At 42.3% G+C, this 13,866-nt stretch overlaps 1 pseudogene; it reads right to left on the bottom strand.

The window, feature by feature from the left end:
* Positions 1–269: 269 nt before the first annotated feature.
* On the bottom strand, positions 270–397 carry LOC122800561 (annotated as a pseudogene).
* Between the last annotated feature and the right edge of the window lie 13,469 nt (positions 398–13,866).

Below are 13,866 nucleotides of genomic sequence, written 5' to 3'. Positions count from 1 at the left end.
TGGTGATTGTTGGCTACAGTAGTTTACACTGGCTTTGAATAATATTCTGTTTGACTGTGTGATTCTGAGCAAGTCACTTAATAAGACTTTCCTCATGCCATGGGCATTTGGGTAATTGGGACAGGCTCCTCAGAGGTCTCCTGACCGCATCACTAGTAACAGCTTATGAACTATCAGCTTATCTGTATTTAGGTACGCCTGGGACTAACTGGAGTTCATGACTGCTGGTGTAATAAAGTGTTTCATGACCACAGAAATCTATGGCAAAGGTTAAATCATAAATGGAGAAGATCAAATAGAAATCACAGGGGTCAACCCAACCGAAATGCGTAATGGAAGAGCCTCACCCTGGGAAACCAGCTTCTTGATTGTGGTATTCCGCCTGCCAGGTAAGTATCCCTTTCACAGAACAGAATTAATTTGGATGACTACTATATGGTCTTACACGAGAACACACAGTTACTCCAGTGGCATAGCTGTCACCCAGGTAGTATGCCTCCTGAAGGCCTGAATGTTATAAGATTGAGTTTCAACATACTGATGTCCTTGGCTGAATTATTTTTTTCTTTTCCACTCAAGAAAGTTACTTGTCCATTTTATTTAAAACAGGCCATTGTGTTGGCTACTGGGATGGTTTGGACAACTCCCAACCCAGTCCCCATTTCTAACCTTACATTTATTTGTAAGGTTCCTGAGAGGACAGTATGTATCCATGTGGAATATGAATTATCCTCTCATGGACTCTTTAGACCTTGTTAGTCTGTGTTGGTATTGTAACATGTGACTGACTACCCTTCTTAAAGTGATGATTTACTTTTTTGGTGAGAAATCAATGTATGCATCCTGCCTTAGTCTATATATGTCTCTTAGACATATGATACTGCAGTTCACGGCAGTTGATCAAGCACATGCATTTGCATTGTTGTCTTTCTGCTACAGTCCTCAGGTAGTTTGCTTTTTGCCCCTCAGGGCATTCTCAGATGGTTGGAGTCTGGTGCTTCTTTTTACAAGCACATTTGTCCTATGGGATACTACAAAGCTCCATCTTAGGCAGCACAGCCTAGCCTCTACTTTTACCACCAGACTAGAGCAAGTATCACATAAAATTTTGAAATTTCCATCTGGGTACACTTCTAAAACCTATGACTGTATCTGACATAGACACAATGGCTGGTTTCAGCCTGAACAATAACTCGCTATCGTTCAGTTGCTAATAGCTCATTTCATTATTTACAATACTGTGGAATGCTCCTTGCAGCCTCTTATCAAATAGTACACCCCAATCAAAGCAATCCATTCTACTTTTAACTTCCTGTATCATTGTTACCAGATAGGAAAAAGAAGAACAGCATCTGCATAGTGTTTGTGAAGAGTGTGTACATACAGCTTGCCATATCTACCTGTCACTCTTCTTTTAAACCATGAATGGTCCAATCCTTTTTACCCTCCTATTTCCTTGCAAAAACAGTGGCTGTACAAATACCCACACTAACAACTTAAGTTTACACTAGCAAATAAACAAAACTCACTGGAGCCTTAGATGCCAATTCACTCACGGATATAACCCACACGGTGAGAGTTGCAGGCTCTAGGTCTGACTCTAAACCAGTTACAAGTGGCATCCCCCAGGGCTCAGTCCTGGGACCCCTCCTGTTTGATATATACTTCTCAGAGGTACAGGCAAGCACAGGAGGACTATGGCTGATCAAGTTCACAGATGACTGCAAACTGGGGGCCATAATTGACTCTCTGGCTGATACAGACATCCTCCAGAAGGGACTCACTGAGACAGACACCTGGTAATAAAAATCATGGCCTCAAGCTAAATGCCAAAAATGTGCATAGTCATCCCCTTTGGAAAAAACAAAGTGCCCACGAACTACCACATAAGTGGTAGTCCTCTAAATACAGAAAATATAATAAGGGATCTGGGGACCCAAGTAGATAGAAATCTCTCCTTTGATAATCATATTGCTAAAAAGTGGTTAGAAAATCCTTCTATGTGGCCCACCTAATCACAAAAGGTTTCGCATCTTGAACAAAAGAGGTTATTGTGCCCCTCTACTCATCACTCATCAGACGCTTCATAGAGAACAACGCCCCATTTGGGATGTACCGTACAAGACACCTGCAACAGCTGGAAAGACCACAGAAGTACCTCACCAAGAGGATTACTGGCCTCAAACATATGCCCTATGCAGCCCAACTGAAGAAACTCCAGCTGTACTTGGTTGCATACCGCTTACTCAGAGGTGATCTCTGCCTGACATACAAGGCCATGTCCAACCCAGAATTGATGGACATGCTCCACCTAAAAAAAAACAAATCCCCAAGAGCCACATGCTCTAGGGATCTAAACCTCACCACAGTGATAAATAAGACTTGCTGGAGGGATAGATTTCTGTCCCAGAGACCCCCCATGCTTTGGAACAAGATTCCAATCTACATTAGGCAGAGCCCCTCACTAACATTCTTCAAGAAAAACACTGACGAGTGGATGGGAAACGTTTACCTCAGGGATCACTGCAGTGGCTCTGCTGGACAGAGGCACAAGTAACTAATGGCTCTGCTGGACAGAGTCACAGGGAACTAATCTAAGGGGGTGGCAAAAGCCAACACATTCTGGCTAGGCTTACAGATGCCCTCGGGCAGATAGCCTAGTACTTACCTATGAACATATTCCTAACTTAATGTTTTCCTAGGCTATGGAATAAGTTACCACTACAGGTCAAAGTGCTACTTTAGCTACCTTTAAGGCTAGTCTTGATGACTGGAAAGGTAGACATAAATTTACACCAGGTTTATCATACTCAGCAATGTTCAGTTAAGTCTGTCTGCTTAAAGATGTATATGGCTAGACATCTTATGGTTTCTTTGATCGCTTTGCTAGTTTTGTTTCTATGTACACCTTTTCACATTTAAACTGAATGTTATTATTCTTTGCATATTACCTTATGATTTGAACTACTTATTTTGTAATCATTTTATTGTGTATCTGGAGCTTTTCTTCACAGACATCTGAGGAAAATGGCTCATGTCTGTTCAGAATTTCTCAGTCCAGAAACTGAAAATAATAAATAATCCTATTACTAGTACATATATGCTATCACTAGGAGATATCATTAAAAGGAGGGGCCTGACTTATCATTCTTATACAAAAGTTACTCATCATTAGCTCTCCATTTGTCAGCAGTATTGGTCAGCCATTTCTATTCCTGATAATTGCCTGGAGACATACATAAATGGCTGAAGATCCATCCTGTGAGACTGAAAATGTTACTACAGAGACGTCAATGGTTCAGGCAGTTATAAGGCTGTTTACGGTGCCTTGCCTCCTTTACTATAATTTTTAATGGAGAAAATGGACAGGAGTTTTTGGTTGAGATGAATAGCCTCAGAGTTACACTAGGTGCTATGTTGTCACTCAAGTACCAGGTGACAGCAGTTGTATAATCATATACATATAAAACAGCGTAGCTAGTTTCCAAGCTCCCCATATCCATAAAAGCTAAATGAAAACTCCAGCCAAGCTTTCACAGAGTGACCTCTCAAAGCTGTTGTATCAGAGGCACATGGGATATATGCAAATGACCCTTATGAGCATCAGGTGTTTCAGGTATATAGCAATTCTGAATGCCCATTACTTTTTTTCTTTTTAAGTCATTTTAATGGACAATTTCAGGCCAATAAAGCCAAACCACACTAGCTGTGGATATGCATATTTCAGCCTTGTTATGACCTCATCAGCACAGCACAGAGTGTTTGACTAAGCATAAGAAACACAGGGTTGTTATACCCAGCTGATGTCCATTACAATTAGGGTGATTGCAAAATAGCCCAACTAACAAACTAAATCAAAGAGTGAGAAGGTCACATAGAAAAACAATCAGTAAAAACTAAATGAAAACTCCAGCCAAACTAGAACTTTCAGTGAGTGACCTCTCAAAGCTCCCCATATCCAGAAAACACAGAAACCTATGCAGAGGCATACACAAAAGCCTTGTATGACCATGTAAACAAGTACATAGAAACAGTAGTATCAGTCTGAAATAAAGCCAGGTCAAACCATAAAAACAAGACACCCTGGAGGACCCCCGGTATTAATAGGTTATACAACAAAGAAAGAAAGAAAATCCTATCAAGAAGAGGGAATGTGCACAACAGAGCAAAAAGTCCCCCATTAGTCTAAACAAGCAAATTAGGAAACTAGTCAAGTCTCTGAAAGCAGACTTTGAGGTAAATATAGCTACGAAAGCTAAGGATAACCATAAGGCATTTTTCAGTTGTGTCCACAGTCTTAAGGGCAACACCCAGCAATGTACGGAATTAGTTGTAGATAACATGACCTATACTGTGCAGGGAGATATAGCAAATCTGCTGGCTGACAAATTCAGCTCAGATTGAAGCTCCCCATCACCCCTACTTCTCCCCCAAGAAATATTCTCCACTGCCAGTTATCATCATAGAACAGGCTGCCATTGCACTCTCTAAAGCTAAAAACATGACTTCATCTGGGGCCTGATGATATACCAGGTTGCCTCTTAAACAGCTTAAATTGTGACTTATCAGGCCCATTAGGATCACTATTTAACTATGGCCTCTGGACTGGCTTTGCCCCAATAGAGTGGAGGACAGCAACAGTCATCCCTCTGCATAAAGGGGGACCATCTACTGACCCGAGAAATTACAGACCCATATGATTCAATAGTTTATATGTAGGGTCATGGAAAGAATAATCATGAACCTGATAAATAATGACATAGGAAACCTTCAAACACTGGATCTGACCCAATTTGGCTTTGTCAAGGGCATGTGATGACTACTAAGTCAGGTGGATTTCTTTGATAAAGTCACTAATGCCATGGATGAGGGTAAAGCAGTACGTACCACCTACCTTGACCTGGCCAAGGCATTTGACACAATTCCCACTTAGGTATTATAAATAAACTCACAAAACTGTGGATAAATCCCTATGTCACTAGATGGTGGCCAACTAGCTCACGGACAGGATGCATGTGGTTATAGTGAGTGAATCTAGATGCAGCAAGAGACCAGTTACTAGTGGTGTGCCACAGGGCTCAGTGCTGGGACCACTCCTGATCAAAATATATTTTACTGTAGTCAAGGCTAATGTGGAAAGCCTCTAGATGACAAAGTTTACCAATGACAGCAAGCTTGGGGCAATCATTGAATCCCCCAGTGATGGAGATATCCAAGGCACTCACAAATCCAGCTCTGATGGAGCTGCTACACATCCACAAGTCAGACAGCACAAGGGTCACCCAATCTAGGGATCTAAACATAGTCAGCAGCTCAAACAAAACATGCTGGAGAGACAGATATGTGTGTCAGAGTTTGCCGCTTCTTTGGAACAGACCTCCTATTCACATTAAGCAAAGCCCTTCCCTGGCCCTGTTTAAATGCACAGATCAATGGATCGGGAATCACAAACTCACACTTGGGGTGCTGCCTGTGTCCCTTATGGGCAGGGGCAATCTGTAAGATATGCAATGCACAGGCACAAATCCATGTCATCCTCTTGCCCCTAGTGGCCATATATTGGGTAAAATCTGAGTATATTGGCTAGACTTGCAAGGCCCTTTAAGCCATTAGCCTAGCAATCCTCTATGAACATTTATTACTATTGTCTGTATTAGGCACTTGCTAAAATGTCAGGTCCTAGTCACAATTATTTTGCTTTAATTTCATCAAACCCACCCAGCTGTGAGGCCTGCACCTTGGACTTCCACTAGATTCAGAACTCTGTGGCTAGGCTGCAGTCAGGTACTCCTCCTTGACATGAAAATGTCCACTTTGTGAGGGTGGAGTTCAGATTATATAACAGAAGTGGTAAGGACTGCCTTCAGAATACTAGTATTAATATAGTGAGCCCTACATGGTCTAGGTCTTTGCTATCTTTTTTAATCAAATCAATCAATCAATTAATCAATCCACTCATTCATTATTTATTTATTCCCTTACACCCACTGTTTGCCAGCCAACAGCAGTCCTATAACTAATTAGGCCCATTCATTCCGCTTTTGTGAGGGTGAGAGCTGGCAGTAGGAGACCACAGTCCAGGCAGCAATCGAGGGTTTTCCTGTGATGGCTTACCATCACACCCCTGGTGGTTGATGTGCATGCCCACTAATGTAAGAGCTTAAAGTGTCCTTCTTGTATTGGGAGAGGTTGCATACTTTCACACACCATCTCCAGAAGACTATGAATTCATGGAGGACTGGTTCTTAGAAATCCTAGCAGTATAAGGTGCATCTTACTGGACCATATGTTGCATACTGTACTCTCATTTCCTGTGTGTGAGCCCATATAACAGCATACCAGTCTGGCTCCCCCTGTCACCAGTATAGATTAGGTGAAATCAGCAATTCTCTCACACTAACCACAAGTGGCTCCTCAGTTTCCAAGTCACTAACTGAACCTGGGCTGTCTAGGTCATATTCACGTCTCCATCTTTCTATGCGACAGAATTAGGCATGATCTTGGTCTTGACTATGTTAAACAGCTATTCATGCCCTAACATCTAATCCTTAGCTCTGCATAACTGGTGAAGGAATTCTAAATGTCCTTCCATATCAGTGTTGCAGTATTCAAAACCTCTGAGATTTCCTAACAAGGATAGCCCAGCATCCAGAAGAGTATACTAAAGCCTATATTACCTAGGAAGCATTGTATGTCAGGCATATGCTCCCTGTGCAAACACAGGGGATAAAGGTGAAATTTGTACGCTTCCAACTCAGAACTTCATTACTGCCAGTCTGAAAACCATTGCCATACATCAGTCTGAATGGCCTTTGCTGTGCTGGCTTTACGGAACTTAACCTTTTCAGATAAGTACCCTGTTGGGGTTCTTTGTTCTTTTCCTTTTATTGTTTATTGGGTTACATGTCACCTATGAAAGGGAAATGCTAGTGTGGGAGGCAGATTCCCCATAAAGACTGCCATGATAGGTGCCTGTTTTGCTTATATGCAAAATGACCATATGCAGTGTTCCATCAGTCATGTTTTTCTTCCCAAGACTTTGTGTAGTTGCCTTTCTTCTCTTTCTACTTACCTTGAGAACCAGCTTTTGGACCAAGGTACCATGGCAGAATCCGCTCACCCTGAGACACAGCCACTGCTGAAGAAGAAGAAAGGAAATCTAGGCCTGAGTCTGCTGCTGTCCAGCCTCCACTGGGTGCCTCTCTTGAGGTAAGTGAGAACCCAAAAGAAAGCCTAGTGTACTTCTTGCATGTACTCAGAGGTCTTGCAAATGTCTACTGCAGACATTGAAGAGGAACCATGGCTGATCATTTCTGAGGGCCCTAAGGGGATTCCACAAATCCTTGCTTGGGAAGAGGTGCGGCGTACCTTGACTATATCTAGGCAGGGGTTTGAACAGTTTGTCAGAGCGGATGTCCCCACGAAGAAAAGGCAAAAAATCAAACGTGTGGTGCCTACTCCATGGGATCCACACAAGGAATGGCAGGATTTTACTCAAGGCTTGTTCAATGCCTTGATGGCGGTGAAGCCTCATCATGGGGGTTTCAGTTCCTGCTCCCCCTTGGTCCTCTACCCCCTAAAGTGGCTTGGGATCCAGAGTATTTGGATGGGGATTCTGATTCTAAGGCTGACTCTTTGGCCTATTCATCTCAATTACCTTCACATTCAGATTATGGATCTGAGGAGGAGGAGGAATCTGTCAGCCCTGATTCTCCTTTGGAGGAGATTTGCTTTGGTGACACAGTTCTGTGCATGGCAGAGTATTTCAAATTCGACTGCTTCCAAGTTTCAGAGATCGAGAAGAGGTGTTATGAGCTGGTACAAATCAACGCTCCTAAACGTTCATGTGTCCCTCCTGTATTGGCTGCTCTATTAGGTACCTTTTCTGCTGCTTTCCTGATACTTGATTCTAAGCCTCCAGCTTCTAAGAAACGTAATAGGTTCTATAAGGTGCTAGATGCCTGCAAATTTCCATATATATGCCCTTCTTCTGATCCTGCAGTGATTTCTGTTTCTATTGATAAACCTTCTAGGCTGTTGCCTTCTTCCAAGCTACTTTCTTCAGATAAGGATAGTAGCACTATGGAAGTATTACTTAAAAGGTATACACTTCTGCTACCTTAGCTTTAAGGGACATCAATTACCAGACTCATATGACAAGGTATATACTGTCTCTTCTTCCCAGATTGGGAAACATAATTCTGATGTGCCTGACTCTGAGGGTAAAGCCTTGGCTCGCTCCTTGCTCAGTTCACTTCTCAAGTTGCCATCACTCTATCAAATGCAGTTATGATGCAACAGATACATCCTCTAGGGCTGCTGCCTCAGGCTGTGTGATGAGGCACTACTTCTGGCTTCACCTTCAGGCCTTGCCAGATGATATAAAAGTAAAAGCTTCTGGATGCTCCCTCGGATAACCAGAATTTGTTTGGTACTGCTGCGGCTAACCCTTTCAAGACCTTACAGGATCAAGGTAAGGTCATGAAAGATTTGAAGTAGATCTTTGTCTCCCCTATTCCCAAGTTTCAAAGGATCTACCCCAGTAAGACTGCTTTTTTGTGAAGGTTACTCAGACAGTCTTTCAAACCTAAGAAGGCACCTAGGCAGACTTTCTCTGACAAGCCTACTCAGACACCTAAGCCCCAGAAGTAATCCTTTCCTGACAATCCACAGCTATTGGACTGTCTTGCCCTCCCTTCTTCTCAGCTGGGTTCCCTTGTCCCTCAGGCTTTCTCTTTCTCTCCCACTTCAGAAGCTAATCAGCACAGGCACCTGCATTCTCTCCATCACCAGGCAGGGTTAGTTTATGACATGGTAGGCCCTCTCCTCCTTTTCTAAAGTTCCTCAGCGCCTGACATAACAGCTTCCTCATTTTAAAGAGGTTCTGTAAGTTCTGTTGGATTAGGATACCATTTAGACAGTTCCACAGACAGACAGGGGTTTGGGGGTTTTATTCCAGGGTTTTACAACTCCTCAGGAAAGAGGGATCTTGGAGACTTGTCCTGGATCTTTCCTCTCTGAACACCATTTTCATAGTGCCTTCATTCTTAATGCTATCTCTTCAGACTTTGTTTCCCGTATTGCTCTTCCAAGCTTTTCTGGTTTCCATGGATCTGAAGGATGCTAACCTTCACATTCCTATCCACCCACTATTCCGGAGATATTTACATTTCTCTGTTTTTCCTCTCAGTTTCAGTTCCCTGCCTTGCCCTTTGGGCTTTCCACAGACCCAAGGGTGTTCAACAAATGTCTAGCGCCTGTAATTGCCTTTTGCAGGCTTCAGGGAATTTACATATTTCCTTATCTGGATGACTACTTACTGCAGGCTTCATGCCATTCCAAGCTGGTGCAGGATTCATTTTACCCAGTTTCTATTGTACAGCTTGGAGTTCACCATCAGCTTTCAGAAGTCCATCTTGACTCCATCTCAGGATCATGTTTTCTTACAATGCAAGTTCCAGACTGTTCCGATGCTGGCATCTATTTCTGCTTCCAAGGTTTTATCACTCATGACATATTTTCTGTCCCTGCTTCCCCTGTCCTCTCTTCCAACCAGGGAGTTTCTCAGGGCTCTAGGGTTCATGGCTGCCACTATCCACATGCTTCCTTGAACCAGGCTCCATATGAGGAAGTTTCAGTGATACCTAAAATCAATGTGGTTTAACACTTCCACCCCCTGGACCATCTCATTCCTCTCCTCCCTTGTCTCAAACTGTACATTCATTGGTGGATTCCACAGCTATCTCTCAACCCTTGTGTTCCTTCCCACCCCCTCAGCCATCTCAAGAACTCTTCATAGATGCAGCAGAGCTGAGGTGAGGGGCCAGTTCAGGCACCCTGAAATTGCAGGGACTTTGGCCCCTCAGCAGAGGGTGGATCAAATCAACATCAATGAAATGTCGGCTCTTATTCTGGCCCTTCAGGCTTTCCATGCATTCTGGGTCACAGGTCCCTTAAACATGTATATGGACAACACCACTGTCATGTGGTACATCAACACACAAGGGGCATGAGGTCTTATCTTCTTTGTAGGGTAGCCCTTCAAGCCTAGGAAATAGCCATCAATCTGCAGGTCAATTTATGGGCAGTCTGTATACCTTCACAGCACAATCTTGTGGCAGATTTTCTCAGCAGGTCCAGGACCTAGCCTCATGAATGGATGCTTCACAGTGATGTGTTTCTGGACATAGTTCATTGGTGAGGTAATCCTCAAGTAGATCTCTCTGTCTCCCCTATGAACAGGTAACTCCCTCAGTTCTGTTTCAGTGTCCCAAGCCCTTTAGTTTGGAAGGTGGAAATCATGTCTTTCTTTTTGAAGGGAATGTTCCTATATGCCTTTCCTCCCATTCCTCTTCTTCCACGAATCCTTGACAAAATGGAGAAGGACTCTCCAAAAATCTTGCTGGTGACTCTCTTTTGGCCCAGGGAGCATGGATACTCCCTCCTATTCCATCTGGCCAGGAGCAATCATCACAAGTTACCTCACTGCATGGATCTTCTCACACAGGAGAAAAGAAACTTTCCTTCACCCTCATCTGCCACTCTTAAATTGATACTTTGGGTGATAGGGTTTGATTCCTTTCCGACATCAGTTTTCTGAGGATGTACTTATAGTGTCCTGCAGGTGGTCAAGAAACCCAATACCAGAAAATCATATATGTCCAAATGGAAGAGGTTTTCTGTTTGGTGTCTTAAACATCTCCAGGACCCCTTTTCAGTGGAGCCCCCCTCCCGGTTCTTCCTTACCTGTGTGAACTGCTACATACTGGTTTGGCATATTTTTTAGTGAAAGCTCACTTGTTAGTCATTTCTGCCTATTCATTTAGCCTCTAGGTTTGAGGTCAACCAGTTTCTTAAAGGCATCCTGCATATTAACCCCTCCCCCAAAAAAGCCTATTCCTCCTCCTTGGGATCTTATATTAATTTTGACCTTGAAAAGCTCATTCAGGCTCCTTTTGAACTTGACACTTTTTCTTCGTTGCAACACTGCACCCAAAACACTGTTGTATTGGTTGCTTTAACTTCTACTCGAAAGGCATCAGAGCTACAGGCCTTGATGGCGGTCCCACCTTTTTTGATTTTTCAAAGAGACAGGGTATCTCTCTATAAGACTCATTCTTTTATGCCCAAGGTGATTAATGAGCTGTCCCTTACTCAGTCTATCCAGCTTTCTTCTTTTTTCCCTTCTCTGAAATCTGCTAGTCAAAAGGTTCTTCATAATTTGAATTTGTACAAACAGCTCAGATATTATTTAGATAAGTCTAAGATCTTACTTAAATCTAATCAGCTCTTTTTCTTTTCATAATAAGACATTGGGTTTGCCAGTCTGTAAGCAAACCATTTCCTCTTGGATTTCTAAGGCCATTTCTTTTTCTTATTCTTTTCATGGTAAGCAGTTATCTGCTTCTGTGAGGGCTCATTCTTCTAGAGCAGTGGCTTCCTTTGGGGCTTTTTTTCAAAGGTTTGGACACCAGCTCCAATCTTGAAGCTGCTACTTGATCTTCACACCTTCACGAACCATTACAAATCGGATGTAATTTCCAGAGTCACAGCAGGTTTTGACAAGGCTATCCTCCGTGGGTTTGTGAAGGACTTCTCCCTGCCTTCCTCCTCTCTGCCATCACTGTAGCTTTAGTACCCTTTCAGAGGTGATGAATACTGCAACAGTGACATGGAAGGACATTGTACAGTTGTGAAAAATCTTACCATGACAGTAGATGTCTTCCTTTTCACTGCTGCAGTATTCACTACCATCCTACTACCCCCTTTAATCTTCCTTTTGCATAGGTAATTTCTTTTTTCTACTGGCTGACAGGTTCCATTCCTTTTCTCCATTCCTTCTTTTTTCTGGATGTACATGTCCTCATTTCCACTGAGCATCTTAGTTCTCATGGGGCACTTCAGTTCTGAGTTGGGAGGGTACCTACATCACCTTTATGCTTATGCTTGCGTAGGGAGCATATGTCTGATGTATGATGCTCCCTAGGTAATAAAGGCTTTGGTAAACTAGCCAGATATTGGGCTATCCTTGGCAGGAGATCCCAGTGGTTCTGAATACTGCAACAGTGAAAAGGACATATACTGTTATGGTAACATTTTAACACAACTATACTTTATTCCTAAAATTCATTTGGAAACCTCTGGTAGGTTATCTATAGCCTATCTTAGTCTAGTATGGTAGAAGTTAGTACTTGGTTCTCTGTGGATAGGCCATATGCAGGCACTTTTACAGGGTCTGTTAAGACTCTTTCTTTTTTGGAAGAACAGGTATCAATTCTTGAAATGGTTATGTATTTATTGTTATTCTCATAGTCTGCTTTTATTTTTGACATAGTTTTACAAAGTGTTAATGATGTGAACAATGTGTTTAAATAAGTAAACATTAAACTGTGCAGGTAATTAGGTGATGTAACTGTTTTGGTCGTCTGTAACATTTTAATTCATAGATTCATATATGCATTGATATTTCAAGGCCTCTGAGCATCATAACCATCCTTGCCTTACTAGTACCCTGCCTCAGGTAGCAAATCCTTCCTCCAGAAGGGCCATACCAGTCAATCCTGAAGTAAATTTGTGCAGTCATCTAGTTTATATTTTAAAGGAAGATAGTAAGTAAAACACTTAACATTCTGGGGAAGTTTATTCCAGAGGTTTGAGTGGAACTGGGTTATAAACATTTGCCTCCACTGTCTTTAATTTATTAGTTGGTGAACTTTTTCATTACTGGTTCTAGTACCGGCAGTGATATTGGACTCGCAAAAAAAAAAAAAAAAAAAAAACGGAGGTCCATGACAATTGGATCTCTAATGGAGCAATGAACAAGACAGAGATCTCCCCTCAAAAATCTATAAGACACTGATCAAAGAGATTGAGCTTCCAGCCTCTCTAACTGTGATATTTTTGGTTAGGAACCTTTGGAGGTATTTCTAATGGTCTGATATGCTTAGTGAGATGTATCTATTTAGAACTTGATGATATTCCTTTGGCCATTAGCTGGGCTAAATAAAAGGATTTCCTGACAGATGTTGTCTCATGATGGTTAAAAGAGAGGGAGCTATCAGCCCATAACTACATTTTTGTTTTGTAGAGATGAGTTGTCTAGATAGCTTGATGAGGGGAGGTGTTGTTTACCAAAACAGATGATTCTACACTTTTTTTAGAATTTAGTTTGAGACCATTTTTAGTACACCAAGAGTTTACTATGGAGAGTTCATTTTGGATGGTTTTGGTACCATAAGGGTGATTTAGCAACAACCCTTAGTTTGTAATTACTTGTAAACTTTGTTAGCCAGAGGGCTTGGCTATCTGCTTGGAGATCTGAGTAGTAAATACCAAAAATGAGAGGCCTTAGACTGAGGCCTGAGGGACACAAGTGGTCACTTTCTTATTATGTCTGTTGGAAGAGATGTTAAACTGAGGTCCCATTTGCTGAGTTGGTGGTAACTCTGGTGGATGTAAAAGACCCCCATGATATCTATCAAAAAGGGCCGAGGAAGCTTTCCTGATGCCCTGGCCAAATTTCCCCTTGTAAAAGAAGTCCCATCTAGGGTCTTCCCTGAAAAGAGGCTGCTAGCCCTGTGGGACTGACCTGGTCATCAAACGACACATAAAATAACTTTTGGATGAGATACCTGCTACTCGCACTGTGTGGGTTCTGTCTTTCACCCTGTTTGCTTTCCCTCTTACAGCTACAAGGAAATATTTCTATAGAATTATTTAATTTTGTAACAGTTACATGCCCCATCACTCCTGTTATACACGGTATACCTAAACTGCATAAATCCCTTACTGAACCTCCTATGAGACCAATTGTATCATGTAGGGGATGGATCACTGAACCATTATCTATATATGTTCAGAAAACTT

Source organism: Protopterus annectens, chromosome 4.part0, assembly GCF_019279795.1.
Source record: "Protopterus annectens isolate FY-2018-M chromosome 4.part0, PAN1.0, whole genome shotgun sequence".
Classification (NCBI taxonomy): domain Eukaryota; kingdom Metazoa; phylum Chordata; order Ceratodontiformes; family Protopteridae; genus Protopterus; species Protopterus annectens.
This window is presented reverse-complemented; position numbering and strand designations above follow the sequence as displayed.